Source organism: Gossypium hirsutum, chromosome A02 (assembly GCF_007990345.1).
Source record: "Gossypium hirsutum isolate 1008001.06 chromosome A02, Gossypium_hirsutum_v2.1, whole genome shotgun sequence".
Lineage (NCBI taxonomy): Eukaryota > Viridiplantae > Streptophyta > Magnoliopsida > Malvales > Malvaceae > Gossypium > Gossypium hirsutum.
This window is the reverse complement of record NC_053425.1, coordinates 13020351-13037682: the sequence shown is the minus strand read 5'-3', so window position 1 is coordinate 13037682 and position 17332 is coordinate 13020351.

Genomic DNA, 17332 nt, shown 5'->3' with positions numbered 1-17332 from the left:
AAATACCTCAGCGTGTCCTGAGGCTCAACTCACCTCTCACAATATGAGTTGATTTTTTGAAAAAATATAAATTGAAACAACCTCAGCGTGTCCTAAGGCTCAACTCACATGAGTTGATTTTTTTAAAAGACAGAAATTGAAAATACCTCAACGTCTCTTGAGGCTCAACTAATTTCTCGCAATATGAGTTGAATTTTGAAAACAGAAATAAAAACATCAAAATACCAAAACTTGTCATCTGGTGGAATTCAGGTGTCTTTTCCTTTGATTCAGTACAGCTATCATCACATCCTCTTGCTCTACTGGAGTACCTGTATATGTCATCCATGATATTATCATGATATGCACATGTTTGTCTTAAATGATTTTATGCCTACATGATTATGCTATGCGCCTTAGGCATGTTTGTCGTATGTCCTTTTTTGTCACGATTTTTGTGATGATCTGCATTCGTTACTTCGACTCTTGACTTTCTCTTTAGGCCTTGTACCCGTCTTCAAGCTTCACGAGTAATCTACGTTTCTCAGATATCACTCATTTGCCCCTGGTTGAACTTTGTCCTTGCTTTGAGGCTCTTGTACTTATCAAATTCTTATCAGGGTAATGCTTAACATTTCTTTTGTTTAGAGTATGTCATTTCACTATTTATCATGTAAATGAGCCACAAAACGAGATGCATGAAAATGGTCAGGTAGGGACAAAAGGATACTTCATATTTATTTATTTCAAATGTAGCAAACAAAGAATAGTTAATCAATGATAGTAAAAAAAAAAGTGTCATAAAGAGAAATGGGATCGCATTCAATGAATACAAATGCTCTAAATATTCAACGCATGAACTCTTCCACGTTCCTCAATCAAGAATCTTTTTGAGCATGGTTTCTTGCATAGAAGATTTCGAGCTGCTGAAAATGCTTCAAATACTGTAGTCTTGCTGTTTGACCCACCGTTCAACCGCCTTGCTCTTTAAACCCGGGCTTGCTTCATTAAAACACCCTTTCGGGTTTTCATCCTAATCCTTTGTGTTAATCAAGACGCCCTCTTCGGGTTTTCACCTTGATCTCTCTTCTTATTACCAAGACGCCATTTTCGGGTTTTCACCTTGATCTTTTTTTTAGGCATAATATCTCTTCACAGTATCTGAATTCACTGGATTAGGTAACTCCTTCCCATCCATCTCAGTGAGAATCAAAGCTCCACCCAAGAATGCCTTCTTTACAACGTATAGTCCTTCCCAATTAAGTGCCCATTTTCCTCGGAAGTCTTTTTGTATTGGGAGAATCTTTCTCAGCACAAGTTCTCCTTCGTGGAATTCTCTTGGCCGTACTTTCTTGTCATGGGCCGCGATCATTCTCTTCTGGTACATCTGTACGTGACAAATTACCTTTAGACGTTTTTCTTCAATGAGGTTTAACTGGTCATATCGAGCTCGAACCCATTCTGCTTCCTCTAATTTCAACTCCATTAAGACTCGTGGAGAAGGGATCTCAACTTCGATAGGTAGCACAACTTCCATTCCATAGACCAGAGAGAAAGGAGTTGCCCCTGTAGATGTCCGTACAGATGTGTGATATGCATACAAAACAAATGGTAGCTTCTCGTGCTAGTCTTTATATGTCTTAGTCATTTTCCCAATAATCTTCTTAATATTCTTGTTGGCCGCTTCAATAGCTCCATTCATTTTCGGGCGATAGGGTGATGAGTTATGATGCTTTATTTGAAATTGTTCACACACCTCTTTCATCATCTTGTTGTTCAGATTCATAGCGTTATCTGAAATGATTCTTTCAGGCAAACCATATCGATAAATGATTTCCTTTTTCAAAAACTTGCAAACTGCATTCTTCGTCACGTTGGCAAACGAAGCGGCTTCTATCCATTTTGTGAAGTAATCAATGACCACAAAAATGAATCAGTGTCCATTAGAAGCTTTTGGGGAAATTAGCCCTATAACATCCATGCCCCACATAGAAAAAGGTCACGGAGAAGTCATAACATGAAGGGGCGAAGGGGCTACATGAATCTTATCGCCATAAATTTGACATTTGTGGCATTTTCTTGTAAAACTAATGTAGTCGCTTTCCATCATTAACCAATAGTAACCGAGTCTCATAATCTTCCTGGCCATAGTGAAACCATTGGCATGTGTCCCACAGATTCCCTCATGGACATCTTCAAGTATTTTTCTGGCTTCAACAGCATCCACGCATCTTAAGAGCACCTGATCTTTTCCTCTTTTGTACAGGATGTCCCTATCAAGAACAAATCCTGTTGCCATTCTTCTGATTGTTCTTTTGTCATTCTCATTTGCTTGTTCGGGATACCTTTGATTCTTGATATATTCTAAGACATCATGGAACCATGGTCGTCCATCTGGCTCTTTTTCAATGCTGAAACAATGTGCAGGGACTTCATATATGCTCATTTGCAGAGGCATTATTTCTGTTTCTCTGTTTGCTTTGAACATTGAAGCCAAAGTGGCCAGGGCATCAGCCAATTGTTTTTCTTCTCGTGGGAAGTAACTAAAAGTTACTTCTTTAAATTCTTTAATCAGTTCCGCCACTAGATCACTGTATTTGACTAATTTCGGATCTCTTACTTCCCAATCTCCACAGATTTGGTAAATTACCAGCGTTGAGTCTCCGTATACCTCTAAAGTTTTGATGTTTCGTTCAATTGCTACACGAAGTCCCATGATACAAGCCTCATATTCCGCTATGTTATTGGTACAGAAGAAGTTTAATCTGGCAGTGAATGGATAATGGTTCCCCTCTGGTGATACTAAGACTGCTCCAATCCCATGCCCCAATGCGTTCGATGCACCATCAAAGCTCATCTTCCATGACTTCTCTTTTGGTAACTCGCACTCTTTTTCTGTAATGCACATCAAGTCTTCATCCGGAAAATCAAATCTCAATAGCTCGTATTCATCCATTATTCGAGTTGCTAAGAAGTCAGCTATTGCGCTTCCTTTTATCGACTTTTGGCTCACATAGACAATGTCGTATTCTGATAGTAGGATCTGCCATCGTGCCATTCTTCCTGAGAGTGCAGGTGATTCCATCATGTACTTTATTGGATCCAGCTTTGAAATTAACCATTTCGTATGATACAACATATATTGCCTGAGTCTCCAAGCTACCCAAACCAATGCGCAATAGAATTTTTCAATTGACGAATACTTTGCCTCATAATCTGTGAACTTTTTGCTAAGATAGTAAATCACCTTTCTCTTTTCCCTGACTCATTATGTTGCCCCAATACGCAACCCATTGAATTTTTGAACACAGTCAGATATAATATTAATGGCCTTCCTGGAGTTGGCGATACTAGCACCGGGGGACTAGACAAATACTGTTTTATCTTGTCAAAAGCCACTTGACACTCCTCATTCCACTCTCCTGGATTATGTTTCCGAAGGATTCGAAAAATTGGGTCGCACTGGTTGGTAAGTTGAGCTATGAATCGAGCAATGTAGTTCAACCTCCCTAAAAATCCTCTGACTTCTTTTTTATGTGCGTGGAGGTGGTAGTTCTTGTATGGCTTTTATCTTATCTGGATCAACTTCAATGCCTCTCTTGATGACGATGAAGCCTAGCAATTTTTCCGAGGTAGCCCCAAACGTACATTTGGCTGGATTAAGCTTCAGCTGGAACTTTCTCAGTCTTTCGAACAACTTCTTGAGGTTCACTACATGCTCTTCTTCCCCTCGGAATTTAGCAATCATATTATCGACGTATACCTCTATTTCTTTATGCATCATGTCATGGAATAACGTCACCACAGCCCTTTGATATGTTGCCCCAGCATTCTTTAACCCAAATGGCATCACCTTGTAACAGAATGTTCCCCACATTGTTAAGAAGGTAGTTTTTTCCATATCCTCAGGGGCCATCTTGATCTGATTATACCCCGAGAATCCATCCATGAAGGAAAACAATGAATGTTTTGCTGTGTTATCCACCAATGTATCAATGTGTGGTAAGGGAAAATTATCTTTAAGACTTACTCGATTCAAGTCACGATAATCCACGCACATTCATACTTTGCCGACTTTCTTTGGTACCGGGACTATGTTAGACACCCATTCTGGATATTTGGAGGCTTGTAGGAAGCCAGCATCAAATTGTTTCTTGACTTCCTCTTTTATTTTCAACAACATCTCAGGTCTCATCCATCTTAGCTTTTGTTGAATGGGTTTGCATTCTGGCTTTAATGGGAGCTTATGGACCACTACATCTTCATCCAATCCTGGCATGTCCTGATATGACCATGCGAATACATCTTTGTACTCGCGGAGTAAAGCAATCAAATTATGCCTAGTGCCCCCTGAAATAGAGGTCCCAATCTTCACTTCTTGCTTCCTTTCTTCAGTTCCCAAATTTACTGTCTCAACAGATTCTTGATGAGGTAGAATCTGTTTATCTTCTTGTTCTACCATTCTTAGTAAGTCAGGAGATGAGACATAGTCTTCAACATTTTCCTCAGCTTCGAACTCTCCTAAACAAATAGCCTTTTCGAAATCGATTTCAGGACTCGTAACGGGTTTGTTCATGCCGTTGATATCTGAGCACCTGAAAGTTGAATGGAAAAGGAAACTATAGAGGAGCATCAAAGTATTGGGACCAACAGGCATGATGTGAGATATATGCAATGGCAGGCTATGAAAAGAGGGGAAAATTATGAAGTTAATGAAAATGTAAAGACTATGACAAAATGCATCTTCATTAATGTTCATTTAAATGATAAAGAGCAAATCATAATACAAAAGAATCCCTCTATTACTTAGGGACACACAAAAAGAATAGTGTTAATATTGAGCATTACTCTGGAGAAGATTTAGAAACTACAAGGAGCTCCACAGCAGTCCAATTGCTCAAAACAAATCTAGGAGGACAAGGGCGTATCATTGAAACATCTTTAATTGCATCACTTCCTTTGTCAATGACATTTATACTGACATTCTGAAGACCCCTTTCAATTAATAACATCGTGCTTCATGGATTATCTTGCCCGGGGTATATCATTCCTGCAGATGTAAATGTTTTTGACAAATGAGGGTACATTATGGGCTCCCATTCTAATTCTCGGCCTAAATCTTTTGAGATCCTTCTTTCTTGATCTTTCTTTCATTGTTTTTTTCTTTGACGCACATCTGGTTGGAACCCTAAACCGTATCGAGCTTTGTGATGTACTGGCTTTAAAGCCCTGACTATTCCTTACAGGTACCTTCCCAAACCTTTCCTTGCTCGGGCTCCTCTTCCCACAGTCATCTTGATGCCCATCCTGGTATTTCTCGATAGTTTTGGCACGGGAATTCTGTTTCCCTCAGCGACGAATGTGGCATTGACAAATTCAAGGGATCGAAAGGAACATTCTATAGCATCTTTACTCACTTCAATGTATGGTGCGCCGGTAGAAATAGATGCTACAATGTCTTCTTCTCCCTCGACAGTGACCAAACAGCCATCCATGATAAATTTCACTTTTTGATAGAGAGAGAATGGAACTGCTCCAGCAGAATGGATCCAAGGTCTTCCCAAGAGGCAATTGTATGATGGTATAATATCCATGACTTAAAATTCAACGTCGTATATATAAGGGCCCACTTCTAGAGGGATCTCAATCTTTCCCATGACTTCACGCCTTGTCCCATCGAATGCCCTTACCGTGGAATGACAGGGCCTTAAATAGGACAAATCCATCAGAATTCTGGAGAGTGTGGCCAAAGGCATAACGTTGAGTGCCGACCCATTATCGATGAGTACGTTTGGTATTATGTAGCCCTTGCAGCGAGTCGTAATATGCAGTACTTTCACTGAGCCTCTACAGTTTGGCAGTATCACATCATCACTAAAAGAGATGAAATTGTCTTCGTTCAGATTGTTCACCCACCTATCAAGCTTCTCAACAGATATATTGTTTGCTACGTGAGCTTGATTTAACATATTCAGCAAAGCGTTCCGGTGTGGCTCTGAATTTAACAATAGAGATAAAACCGAGATTCGTACTAATTGCTTATTCAATTGTTCCACCACATTTTATTCACTGTGCTTGATAAATTTCAGGAACTCCTGTGCTTCCTCCTCATCCATAGGCCTTTTAGTTTCTTGCACGGGTGGAGTTTCCTACTCCACTTCGGCCTCATACATCATTGCCTTTCCTTTTAGTTTCAAATCACTATTCTTCTTCACTGGTTTGACCTCTTTCGAATAACATCTTCCACTACGAGTGAAATGACTTACTTCCCCAACATTTCCAGTCACGGCTTTGGGTTTTTCATCTCCAGGTGTGACGATATTGACGTCGTATTTCCATGGTGCTGCTTTATTGTCCTTGTAGGGGAAAGGAGATGGTACTTCGATTATCACTTTTGGTTTCACCAACTCTTTCTTCGCGTCATAATAGATTATTAACAGTCGGTCAGCGCTATACGGGAAATCCGACGATTGATTGTCAGAGGCGCATATTTCTCTTCTATCAGCCTCTTCACCTTTATAAAAAATCCCAATCTCCTTATTATCCACCATATTTTGCAGTAATCTCCTGAACTCCTTGCAGGACTGAATGTCGTGCCCCTCAATACCATGGAATTCGCAAAAACTTTGACCTTTTGCATTTCTTCCTTCGAATACTCTGTTAAAGATGACAGAGCAACCCCTTTTCAACTAGTACCTCCCAGATTTTATGCAAAGATGTTCTTATTTCAAAAACCTATCTTCTACTTTGCCGTTTGTCCTCCTCTTCCACTGCACTCACATTCCCTTCGGTGTGGTTTGGGAATGGGTTTCCGGTCGTACCACAGTACCATCAAATCGCAGAATGCCCGATCGATGAGTCCTTGAACTCTTCTTTTGAAGGCAATGCAGTTTTCCATAGAGTGCCCCTGGTTCCTGGCATGGTATGCACAACTAGCGTTTGGATCGTACCATTTCGGGTATGGAGGCTTAAGGGGTGCCATGTAATGGGGAGATATTAATTGCTTCTCCAAGAGTTTTGGGTACAGTTCCCCATACGACACAGGAATAGGAGTAAATTACGATTTCTCAGGATTGGGTCTTGCTGGCCTTTGTTCGTTTCTGGGTTGGCTTTGAGCAGGTACATTACTTTGTAGGAATGTGGCGACGGGTCTTTGGTTGTTCGTAGCATATACGGGGTAGGAATGAGGTGGTGCTTGGTAGTAAGGGTTTTGAGCAGGATAATAGAAATTCAGAGGTGGATAAATTCGAGGTCAGGGTTGGTTTGGGTATGGGTTTGGAGTGTAATGGCTTCCAGCTCCCACCATATGGGTTTCTGGCTCTCTTTTCTTTACGGGTATTGCCCTTCTTGAACTGTCAGAACCTTCCATCCTTCCACTCTTTATGGCATTTTCTATAAGTTCCCCGGATATCACAATATCCGTAAAGTCCTTTGTGGCACTTCCTACCAACTTGTCATAGAATGGCACTTTCAACGTGTTGATGAAAGGACCGTTATCTCAGTCTTAGTCAGTGGAGGCTCCACTTGGGCTGAGATATCTCTCCACCTTTGCGCATACTGTATAAAGGTTTCTGCTGATTTCTTTTCCATCATTTGTAGAGTCATTCGATCAGGCACCATATCTGATACATGCTTGTACTGCTCACAGAATGCTGATGCCAAGTTCTTCCAAGATCGGATCTTTTCTCTACTAAGCTGGTTGTACCACTGAAGAGCCGACCCTACTAGACTATCCTGAAAACAATGTATGAGTAGCTTATCTTCATTCACATAACCGGTCATTTTTCGGCAAAACATGACAAGATGCGCTTTTGGACATCTTGTCCCATCGTACTTTTCAAAATCAGGCACCTTGAACTTCGGAGCCAGAATTAGATCGGGTACCAAACTGAGTTCTGTAACACCTAGTGTGGAGAAGACTTCAGTGCCTTCTATCGCTTTGAGTCTTTCCTCTAAGCTCCTATACTTCTCTTAAGCCTCGTGATCATCAGTTTTCAACTTGGCTATTTCTGCTAGATCGTCCAAATCTGGAACGAGTGGATCAGCAGGACTAGCCTTCGGGTTTGATATGAACATTCTTTGCCCCAGATTAACAGGTGGCACCAGTCGTTGCTCCAGGCTTGTAAGTTCCCATTGAGCGTACCCTCTTTGTGTTGCGTGGGTGTGCGGTGGAGTAAATCCTGGAGAATGGGGCGGATCTTGATCGAGGTTAACCCTTGACTGTGGTTCCATGACGTCAGGGTTCATAGGTCCCTTTCCTTTTACCAGAGCCGACATCATTTCCATCATCTTGGCCATTTGATCCTTCTGTTCGAGCGATTCTTCTCGAGATCTCACCATTAAGTCTCTTGTCTCTTGCTACGACTTGGCCAACTGCTCTTGTAATTCCTTTCAGATTCTTTCCATCCTTTCAATCCTTTCATTGAGTTTAGCCTCCATTACCCTAGCTTGTCGGCGTGTCCTATACAAATGACGTGGTTCTAGTCTTGCGATATTACAACTGCGAATTGTATATTTTAACCTCAGCGAACGATTATGGGATATGTAATGAATGAATGAATGCATAAATGTCAAATGAATGTTAGTCATGCATGAATATGCAAGAATTTAGTGTTGATTTCAAGACGGCTCCTATTTAGGCATCTCATTTATCAAAAGAGTCCATTACAAAATATTTTGCCATTTTCGATTCAGCCATTACACAAACTTCCTAGCTATATCGCCATATTTCTTTACTCGTGCTAAGAATTCTGATATGTTTGATCTTCGACTTGGAGGGAATTAGCAAATGAGAATTTCAGCTTCTTCTGATAATTGTACCATGTGCATGGCTACCCCACAAACTTCATTGATCAAATAGCTAAGTTGCATTTCTTTTTCTTGGAGGCCCTCTTCGTAAGCACGAATGTTTATCATACTGACTATTCTTTTCTTCCAAAGCCTCCAAGAGAGTATCTAGCTGTTTTGACGATCTTGCAGCATGTCTTCTAAATCTCGTATCCTCTCTTTTAGTTCTTGACATTTAGATCGACTAGTCATTACCTCGGCAAACTCAGCTTCATATTCGGCGTTCTTCTTCCTTAGCTCCATCATAGCCCGTGCAGCCTTTTCTTCATTTTTCTTCGCTTTCCCTGTCCAGAATTCCATCCCTCCTTTGATGTTGCTAATTTCCTCCTTCTATTCTGCTGACGATTTGCCCAACCCACTTTTTTTATTGTGCCTCTTAACTTTTTATTTTCCAGATGGAGGTCCCTTAAGTCATTTCTTACGACTTCAGCTTCTTTTTGCACTTTCTCGATTCTAGATCTTTCAATCTGAACGTCGATATTCAGTTGGTAGTTTTCCTCTTGAAGAGCACTAAGGTCCCGAGACATCTTGGCCTTTTCTCGTTCAAATTCTTGTCTTGCCATTTCTAGCTCAGATGGCACTTCTTTTGAGAAAGGATTCTGGACGGTGTAATTTATCGACGAGACGTGCTGACTATTCACTCGTTGCTTTCTCCATATGACATAATCTTGGGTGAGAGTGTCAGCATATAGAGCTAACTCCATGAGAAGAATTCTCTTACACGGCTTTGCGGTATCTCGGACCCTTTTCATATATCCCTCATCCGCAAAAGCAAACTCGGACTATGCTAATCCTCCGGTGGCGGGTATGAATTGTCGTGAAGAAAATTGCCTTTAGACCATTAACAGAGCGTATCCAACTCTTCCCCATAACCCGAGTAGTGGCACCCAATCTTGATTTCCCACCTTGTATAATAGAACTGAAGGGCGAATCCACGGTGCTCTCCATGTTACATATTTAGCTCGAAGGTTCTGAAAAACTGAAACCCAATGCTCTTCGGTGACATCCTTTGGCCATTCTCTCTCAAGATAGGCTTCCAACGGGGCGAAGGTTTTTGAAAACATGTGGTACGGTTTGCGTTCTACTTTCCAAAAATGGATCAAAATCCAGACATTGAGTAACTGCGCGCATCCGATAAAGCATCCTTCCCCTTTCCTCCTACAACTGCTTAGGGATCTGAAGGTCTCGGCCAAAATAGTTGGGATAGGGTTGATTCCTTGTTTTAACTTTTCAAAGAAGTCCACTACTGCCACCTCTATATGTCCCAGAACTTTTGGGAAGACAACCAATCCGTAAATGGCCAAGGCAAAAAGATCTACTCTCTTTAACATATCGAGATGACTTAGAACCAAATCTCGCAGGGAAAACCACGGGAAACAGATGACTTCATTCTTCTTCTTTATTTGTTTTTTGGCCCATGTATCGGTCATATCTGTCAATTTCACTATTTTTTTCTTGAAGGTCATCGGCTTAGGTTCTTTCACATATATCTTAAAGGGTTGTACATTATCGACACGAAGCAAGGCAGCGTACTCTTCTATAGTTGGGGTCATGTCTTCCTGATTGAAAGTAAAACATTGGTAGGCCGGATCCCAAAATCTGATCATGGCTTGAATCAAACACTCGTCTATGTTGATAATGATCAGGTGGACTATATCTCCGTACCTCTCAGTGAAGATACCCCTAGTGTCTGAGTCCCACTGATTCCAAACCCGAACCAAATCTTCAAGGTTATTCTGGTGAACATTCACAGTTACGTGCTCGGGTAGATTGGCAATACATCCCTCCACTAGACTATCCCCTTTTTCTTTCTGAGTTTTTAGAGACCAGTCCCGAACCACAGCATTTTTCTCGATTGTTTGTATAATCGACTCTTCCATTAGAAACCCGTTTTTGGCAACCGATCTTTAATCAACACCCTCCTGATATGATGCCTATAATGCATGATGCAAAATTAAAACAAAGACAAATACCTTGGTTAGTACGACAAATATGAATAGAGGAAAATTACAAAAAATCCAAATAAAAAGTATAAAGAAATAAAAGGTAAGAGGCGTTTCTTCCACGTACTTATTTTGGTGACTATTAACGGACAGAGGTTCGGCATGGCTCTAGTTAGGTGGCTCAGATGGTTCACTATATACGGTTTCGGTTCTAGATAGGTACTCGAATTGTTCGCACTATCGTCTACTGTGACTAATACGAAGCCTTGGTCGTAGCCCATCACAGGCTCACGAGTTCAATTCGAGGGATTACATTTACTTATGCCTATACGGAGGGACAAGTTAACTCACGAAAGCATAAGTCATACGTAACCCGGAAGTATTCACTAGACTATGCGGAGGGACGAGTTAACTCACGAAGGCATAGCGTTTACATCTACTTAAGCGGATGGAGCCCGGGTAGAGAGCTCATGTTATGCAAAAATACAAGTGCACGGTGTGTGGGGAGGAACTCACAAACCTTTACGTTTTATTTAAAAACTAAACCAAAACTAAAACCATAAAAATTTAAAGCTGAAAAACAACAAGATAAAACAAGTTAGAAGAATATATATACAACACGATGCAAATGCATGATTTTCCAAAAACACAATTTTGGGATCACGACTAAATATTAATTTGAACAAGGAATTTTGAAAATTTTGACAACACGTATTTAATTCGACTCAGACTCTCAAAAATGTTCCCTAGTGGAGTCGCCAACTGTAGCGATGTAAAAATTTTTGCTTCGTCGCTAATTGAGGTGACTTATTGGAAATTTGAAAATCGACTTTCGGTTTTTATTAAAAAAGGGAGTCGCCACCGATCCTTTTTCTAGGTGTGACCGGACACCTAATAAATCCTCTTCTTTTAAAAGAAAATTCATTTTTATACCAAAAGAAGGCCGAGATTTGGTCTATGTCAAAAACCAAAGTAAAGTTGGGTTCGGGAGTCGGTTACGTGCGAGGAAGGTATTAGCACCCTCGCGACGCCCAAAATTGGTATCTTTATTAAACACGTGTTGTCTTAATTTTCAATAATACTAATTCAATTTGACATTTAATCATGATCTGATTGAAAAATGAGATTTTTTTTAGTTTTCGTTGTTTTAGAAGGATGTCCCGTTTTTAACACGAGCCGACAAATTCCACCCAACATAGCGATGAAATCGATGGCTTAATGTTAAATCGGTACATTGCCTTATTTATTGAAATAAAAAAAATCTTTAAAGCGGTGAACAGCAAGATGATACAAAAAAGGGAGGTAACAAAACATAACAGAGCTAGAAATACGTCGAAACAAATAATAACTATGATAATAATATTAAATCAATAACAACATATGCTATATTAAACATAATAACAATATTATTAAATGCGAAATAAAACGAACATATATAAACATATAAGAATAATAAGTAAGGTGACGTAAACTTAATATTAAAAAATATACTAATAATGCTAGATATATATGTATGTTAAAATATATGTAATAATAGAAATAGAAAGAGTATACATAATAATAATATTAAAGCATATACATAATAGATGTATATATATAAATGAACATATACAATACATTAGAAATAATAGAAACCATAAGAGAGAAAATATATATTAATGATAAGTATGTACATACATATATATTAAAAATACATAATAATATTAAGAGTATATACATAATATAGTGTTAAAAATACATGCACAATACAGTTATTAAATATATATGTATATATATATTTATATATAATAGAACATATACTAACAATAATACTAATAATAATAATGACAGAAAGATGTATGTACACCAAATAACCCATAATAATATTAAAATAAAATAATAAGTGATAATAGTGAAAATAATAGGTATAAATATAAATGTAATGACGTATGAAAACAATACTATATATAAAAGTATACAAGAATAAAATATATATACTAATATTAATAATAAATATAGTAGGAGTAAAATAAATGTAATAATATATACACAATGTGGTATTAGAAATATACATATACATATAATAATGTTTAAGAATATATACATAAGACGATATGGAAATATGTACATGGGATAGTATAAAAAAAATATAACTAATAATATTGAAAATATATACATAATATATATAAAACATATACGATATATACACATACATTAGAAATGATAACAATATAAAAGGAACTTATTAATACACTACATAGATACGTACGTATATGGATATAAATAGTAAGGATATTAGAAATACTTAATATATAATATTAGAAATATATACATAACATAAAAAAATATATATAATGTAGTATTAAAATATATACATAATATGGCGTTGAAAAATACTTACACAATATAGTATTAAAAAATATATACCTAAGATAATATAATAAAAATATGATATAGCATCAAAATATTTACATAGCATTTACATATTAGAAATAATAATGCAAAAAGTACCTATTAATAATATTATATAAATATAATAATATGTAATAATAATAATAATAACAATAATAGTAAAAATACAAAAGAAAGTGTGACATAATAATAAGGTAAGGAAAGTAAATAATAATATATTAAATATAATATATATAATAGTAAATATAATAATATTAAAAGAAACCATATATAAAGAGTATATGTATATACATAAATAATAAAAATATACATTAATATTTATAATAATAATAGTAAATATAATAATAATAATATTAAGTATAGTATAAATAATATGTGCATAACAATAATATAATAATATAGCAAAATTAATATTACAAATACTATTTAAGAATAAAAACGAAAAAAGGACGAAATTGAGACCAAAACAGAATTCTTGGGGTGAAATTAGAAATAAAATAGGAAATAGGGCCAAATTGCAACGCGCGCATGACCTAGAGGGACCAAAAGTGCAATTACTCCTTCCCATCAAAACGCGGCGTATGTACAAGGACTGAATTGCGAAACACGACGTATTTTGGGCCAAATTAAAATAACTAAAAACTTCATTGTAAAATAATAAAAATGCGGAAAGGCCAAAAGCGCAATTAGCCCTTCCGCTATAAAAACACGCGGATCATAGCGGGTCGGGTCGGATCAATCCGACCCGGGGCCAAAACGACGTCGTTTTCGTTTAAATGGGGGGGACCAAAACACACCGTTTTGGTCCCTATAAAAGACAAAATTTTTTAAAAAAAATCATTTCAAACGGGGAAAAGAAAAAAAAAGGAGAGAAAAGGGAGAGGGGGAGGAAAAAAAAGATTTCCGGCCATGGCCCAGTCACCGGTCCGCCCATCGGACCGCCGTCCGTCGCCGGCGCCCGCCACCGTGCACGGTGGCCGAAAAAGGTAAAAAAAAAATTTTTATATTCTTTTTAGTTCTTTTTTATTTTACATATTCTTTATTTTTTAGATATATACGCGTATAATCACATATAAAAATGAAATCTTTATGTATATACGTGTGTATGGATGCGCATATGGAAAAGAAAAGATGTTGGCTACCTTGGATTAAATCTGCTTACTGCTTACTGTTTTTCTCTAGACTAGATCTGCTCTGGTATTGCTGGAAAACTGCTAGTTTCTATCATTTTTTGTATTAAAAACTCCGAACCCTTTACAAAGCTTTTGAATCAGCTTTTATAGCCATTGTACAAGCCTTTCTATTATTACTTTTGCTATTTCTTTTTGTCTTGCTTGTTTGCTTTGTTTTTGCAGGGCATGGCAGGTGGAGGTGACTAGTGGAGTAGGTGAGGCCAGGGGTGGTTACGGCTGTCAGTGCAAGTGGGGAGGCTAGGCAGGGGCTGAGTGGGGACTAGGGTTTCGGGATTGGGCTTGGGCTCATGTAATTGGGTTAGGTTTAGTCCTTTTTTTGTTTTGTTGGGTAGGTTTAGTCTGGGCCAAAATTGGGCCTCAACACACCAAACTTGCATATTCTTTCATTAAACATCAAAATACAAGCATGTCACACATGGGTCAAATTCCAAACATGAACCCTAGCTCAAATAAATTGTAGATATGGCTAGATCAGTTGATAACAACTTTAAAAATACAAAGAACATTAAAAACGGGACTAGGATGCACTTACTTTTGAGCTTGAAAAGTGAAGAAACCCTAGCTATGGTGTCTCTTGGAATTTCGGCACATACATGGAGAAGATGAGAAAATTTTGCTTCATTTTTCCCTTTTTATTCTTTTAATTACTAAATGACTAAAATGCCCTTAAGGCTTTTCTTTCAAATTTTTACTATTCATGTCCATTTTTGTCCAAAATTTTAGAATTTGGCCAAATTTCTATTTAAGACCCTCTAATTAAAAATCCATGGCAATTTCATGCTCAAAGCTTCTAGGACATGTATTTTGCAACTTATTCAATTTAGTCCTAATTATCAAATTGGACACCTTAGGCATAAAATTTCTTAATGAAAATTTCACACAAACATGCAATAATTTCATGGACCATCAAGTAATCATAAAATAATTATTTTTATTTCAGATTTGTGTTCTCAAAATCAATATTCTGACTAGACCCTAAATTGGGATATTACAGTATGTTTTAATAAATGAATGTTTAGAGATATTTTTTTATGAATGAGATCGTTTGTATGCAAGTATGAATGATGATTTTATCTGAGTGAAAGAATGTTATCATAAAGAATGGAATGCTTGTATGATCTTAGCCTTAGTAATATTTGCCATGAAAACTTAGTTTCTTTTGAGATTAGACATGCATAAAGGTTTATATCTTTAGAATTGACTTAGTAACTTTCTTGAGGAGAAATCCTAGGAGACATAAAAATCTAAAATGATATAGGCACTATTTCTTTGGATCATTTGAGCCGTTTCAAGCCAACCCTATGATATTTGACCATTGAAACTGAAATTTTGAGCTTCAAGGCCGGTTTATTACAATGAACCTGCATTATAAGCCACATTACCATCTTTTAAAGTTATCCTAATTTTGTGCACTTATGTTAACTAAAGTTGTCTTGGTAATCAACATTTAAGGAAATTTCATAAAGATGTATGTGCTCATGCTTAAAAAAAAAAGTGAAGAAAAGTTTGCTCAGTCTCCAGAAAGGAAAAATGTATGAGCTTGAGTTCAAAATAAGTTTGGGGGTGTTCCAAAGGTTCACTTAAAGAAAAAGGTTGTATTTCGAGAAAACCAAGACAAAGTTAAAGGTTAAGATTTTTAAAACAGAAATGTCCCATCTCTTAAAATCCCTACCTTTAACCGAGTCTCATTACAACCTTATAAAAGACCTATTGGTTTGATGATTATGTCACCTACGTTAGTGGAGAGGAAGTCCTAAGTTCAACATATGAAGATAAAAAATAAGCCTTATGATTGTTTTCTTGATTGATAGGAAATTATGTTGAATGAAGAATGCTATCTATGGTTGTGACATACATGCAAACTATGATTCATGTTGGCATATTTTGAAGCTTAGTACAATCTTAAGGAATGTTTGCATATGAATTACTTGTTAATAAAGAAGATTGATGAGCATGAAGCTATTAATGCATGATTATGGGACAAAGATTGACGCTGCCTACACAATTAGCAATTTTGCCTTAGCAAGACCTTTTGCTGTGCATGAACATTACTCGGGATGAGAAATGATTTAAGTTTGGGAGTGTGTAAAAGGAAAAATATATAGGATTTTTCCTATGTAATTTATCACCTTTTTACTTAAATTTGTTGTTAAAACTAAGTAATTGTTTAAAAAATTAATAAAATATGTGAAAATATGAAATTAGAACATATAAATTATTAAAATGTGATTTCATGCTTTATTATATAGTTTTCATGCAATAACGGGCTTATTTTATATTAATTTGAACATATTATATTTTTTAAGTCATAAAGTGGGCCATGTATGATTAAATTAAATAATAAAATATAAAATTATATTTAATAATTCATTTTTAAATATTTCATTAATAATTTGGGTTTTTAAATTAATTAAATTGAATAAATTTTATTCTTTGGTCCTCTAACTTGTTGATTTATTCTGGGCAGGTCTAATAGCTTTGCTGGATTACAAAATCGTCCAAATTGGGGACCAAGTCAACCCAAAATTCAGCTGCACATGGCTGTCCATAAACCAATTTTTGGTTTAATTGCATAAGGTCCTTAAAGAGTTGAAGAAATTGGAGATTTACCTGAAGATTTGCACTCCAAAAATCAAGCAAAAATCAGCTCAACTTCCTCCATTTATGGTCGGCCACCTATGGAAGATGTTTCAAAAGACGAAAACTCCTATTTTTAGTAAACTATCCCCCACTCCTCACCTATAAATAAGACCTCATTCTCACATTTCTAATCATCCCTCATCACTCATCACTCGTCCCTCATTCCTCATTCATTCTCTTAGCATTCTTTTTTTCTCCCTACACCTATCATCATTTTTACATAAAGATTTTAGCATTTGAACCTCTTAAAGAACCCTTGGTCAGCCAACTTGGAGAGCCATCAGCAAAGGAGTGAAGCAAAAGAACGAAGGAGCCTCATTAGTCAGAGTCTTGGGTGAC